Consider the following 3,826-nt stretch of genomic DNA (forward strand, 5'->3'; position numbering starts at 1 on the left):
CAGATCCTCATTTCACACTCGTTTTTAACCACCTGAATGTTGGGGAGGGGGGGGAGGGGGGAGAGATGGAGAGAGAGGGGGGAGATGGAGAGAGAGCGGGAAGATGGAGAGATGGAGAGAGAGGGGGAGATGGAGAGAGAGGGGGAGATGGAGGGGGAGCGGGAAGATGGAGAGATGGAGAGAGGGAGAGAGAGAGGGGGAGATGGAGGGGGAGAGAGGGGGGAGGGGGAGAGAGGGAGAGAGAGAGGGAGGGGGAGAGGGAGGGGGAGATGGAGAGATGGAGAGAGAGAAAAGGGGGAGATGAGAGAGGGGGGAGATGGAGAGAGGGGGGGAAGATGGAGAGATGGAGAGAGAGGGGGAGATGGAGAGAGAGGGGGGAGAGAAGGGGGAGATGGAGAAATGGCGAGAGAGGGGGGAGATGAGAGAGAGAGAAGGGGGAGATGGAGAGAGAGAGAGGGGGAGATGGGGAGAGGGGGGGAGGGGGAGATGGAGAGAGGGGGGAGAGGGGGGGAGGGGGGGGGGGGGGATGAAACTCTCACTGAAACAAAGTATAAACAGAATTAAAAAATGGTGACTTCAGTTCAGAAGCTGGATTCAAGTCAGACTAAACCTGACAATCAGAGACAAAAGTTAGTTAAAAAGCAAAGAAAGTTGAATTCAGAAAAGTTCTTGTTGCACACACACACACACACACACACACACACACAGTTATTGATCTGTGAATGAACATCGATCACATGCACAATTAATTGTTGTTTGAGGCGCAGCGGCCGATCATCTGACTTCAGGTGGAGATCAATGAGTGGGGGGGGGGAGGAGGAGGGGAGGAGGAGGAGGAGGAGGAGGAGGAGGAGGAGGAGGAGGATGCTCCATGTGTCACACTTCTGTTGATCTGTTCAGCTCTTCACCAGTTGATCTCTGAGGCTTCAGACCTTCTCAGATCTCTGACCAACAATATTTCCTTTCACCTGTTATGATCTAGTGTTTCTGTAACAGTCAAACAATCCCTTCAGATCCTCCAGGAAGTTCTTCTCAGCCACGACCGTCTCAGGTGTTCCACCTGTGTCCGCTGGTGTTCCACCTGTGTCCACAGGCTTGAACCTTCTTCTTCTGTAGATGCTGAAGAACCATCGTCGGGAGAAGTTTGAATCTCCGATTGAAGCGTGAGGAGCTCCCTCATCAAAGAGTAAACAGGAAGTCACCCTGGTCTCACCAGGGGGCTGCAAGTGGGGGTGTCCCTCTGTGACCTGCCCCACTGGGGCAAAGCACCCGCTGCCTCCCCTACACACACTTCCAGACAGTGCGGGTGGAGGCAGGGATAAATTTTTGATCTGGGAAATGGAAAAAGGATGAAAAATGCATCATAAAATACATGATAGCACCAGAGAGTGTTTCTGGGAAGTGACGGGACCGTTTCACCACGGAGAGAAGAAGAAGAACCAGGAAGGGTCACGCCAACAGGGCGGTCGGGTGTCTGGCTTCAACCTTTCCGAGCTTAATCAGCATCACACAACCAGACACAGGTGAGAAGAGCTGACCAAGACGGTGCCCCGGTGCATTCTGGGAGATCTGCCTGGTGAAACTTTAAACTTTAATGAGATGCAACATTTTTGCAGTGAGGTCATTTTTTCCCCCTTTGGTCATCAGCAGCAGGTATGTTGTCACCTGTGTGTGTGTGTGTGTGTGTGTGTGTGTGTGTGTGTGTGTGTGTGTGTGTGTGTGTGTGTGTGTGTGTGTGTGTCAGTTGTCCACATTCCCAGTCTTCAGCCCTGGTTTCTCCACATTTCCCAGAACACCCGTCAGCGTCGACTTTAGCTACAAATGCAGGAAGACGGAGAACAAACGACGGAGGCAGGAGACAAAGAGAGGGAGCGAAGAGACGGGGGACGAGGAGGAGGAGGATGAGGAGGAGGATGAGGATGAGGATGAGGATGAGGAGGAGGATGAGGAGGGGGAGGAGGAGGAGGAGAGGAGGAGGACGAGGACGAGGATGAGGAGGAGGAGGGGGAGGAGAAGGACGTGGAGGAGGAGGAGGACGAGGAGGAGGAGGAGGAGGGGGAGGAGAAGGACGAGGAGGGAGGAGGAGGAGGACGAGGATGAGGAGGGGGAGAAGGACGAGGAGGAGGAGGACGAGGAGGAGGAGGAGGACGAGGATGAGGAGGGGGAGGAGGAGAAGGACGTGGAGGAGGAGGATGAGGAGGAGGACGAGGAGGAGGAGGAGGGGGAGGAGGAGGAGGACGAGGAGGAGGAGGAGGAGGAGGCCGCCACACTCAGGAAAGACGGCGATTAATAATTGACATCATCTGTCACTGTGCGCTCCACTGGACCACTCAGCAAACAGCAGCTGTAATTTAAGGCAAAACCACACACACGCCACCACGAGCACGCATGCCGCCGCACGTTCACCTGCGCTGCCAGGAGGTCGTTGCCAGCGACTGCCTAGTGTCAGCTGGGGGGGGGGCTGAGGATTCTGGTTCTGAGGTCAGACGGCGTCACCGCGGCCTTAGATCAGCTCCTCGCCGTCCGCACGCTCTCCCAGTTCCTGCTTTTGTCTCTGCGGCGTCCATGTTAAATTAATGCCGTGTGTGTCGCCGCGAGCTGGCGCCCGACAGTAAATATTTGATACATTTCCCATCCCTCGCACAAACTCCCCCAAGCACACAATTAGACCCATTCGGGGGGGGGGGGGGGGGGCAGATATACGGCCGAGGCGGCCATGTTAAATTTACAAGGTTTGTTTTGGAGAGTAAAAATCCAGCAGGCAGCCGCGTGGGAAGTCATAAATGATCTGTTGGGTCTTAACCCGGTCAGCTGGTTCAGACGGGGGCTGATTTATGATTCATGCTAACTATCGGATTAAACAACAGCTTTTTGAAAAGCGTACCGCTGCGGTTCGGCGTCCTGCCACAGGGGGCAGCGGCGCACGTGTCAGGATGACATGACTCTGACCTGAGCCAGTCATGAGTCAAAAAAGAGTGGAGCCACGTCTCTAGAAGATCAGGCTGTTGTATCCGAAGCTAACAGCTACGATGACTCACACAAAGTGACTCATCGTCTGGGTCCGAAAACATTTACGTTTCCTGTAGACTGAAGTCAGACTTCATTATCTCAATATCCACTTAAGATTCATAAAAAAAGCTTCCAAAACCAGGAAGTTGGGACTTCGTTCTCCATCTGTTCTCCATCCGCCCTCGTTAGCTTTTCACGGAATATCCAAACGCTTTTAAACAAGATGAGAGAGAGACAAACTCGCGCTGACCATCCTCGAGTTTTAGCCGCGAAGGCTTCATCGTTTGTGGGGATGAAATCATGGGTGACATCATGTGTGCTGGAGAGCAGCATGTTGCTAAAAGAAGGCTAATGGTGTCAGCGGCTGAGGAGCGCCTGTATACACAGCAGTCCTACTCTAAATAGTTTATGAACAGCTGAGTGGAAAAGTCAAACTGTCTGTCTGGCTGGTTTTATATCACGGAAGAAAAAAATAATGGAGGAAGAACAAGAAGAACTCAAATATCCAGATGACGATATGGGGATCGAAAATCACATGAGGTGCTGATATGAGTTAGCTAAAACTAGTTTCTCTCCCAACTACAAACTGAAGATTGCAAATTTCCAGCATAGCTAGCATCTATCAAGCTAAGCTACACTTAGATGTATGAAACGTCCACTGTAATCCTCACTGATACGTTAACATCTGCTCACAACTACCGAACATTTTTCACTATAAGCTAGAGAAGCTGCCACTGCTAGCTAACATATCAATGGGCTAAAGAGAAGAACCACCTAGTTTACATTTAATGCCCACAGCAGCTAACGGAACAGCAAG

This window comes from Takifugu flavidus, chromosome 14 (assembly GCF_003711565.1).
Source record: "Takifugu flavidus isolate HTHZ2018 chromosome 14, ASM371156v2, whole genome shotgun sequence".
NCBI lineage: Eukaryota > Metazoa > Chordata > Actinopteri > Tetraodontiformes > Tetraodontidae > Takifugu > Takifugu flavidus.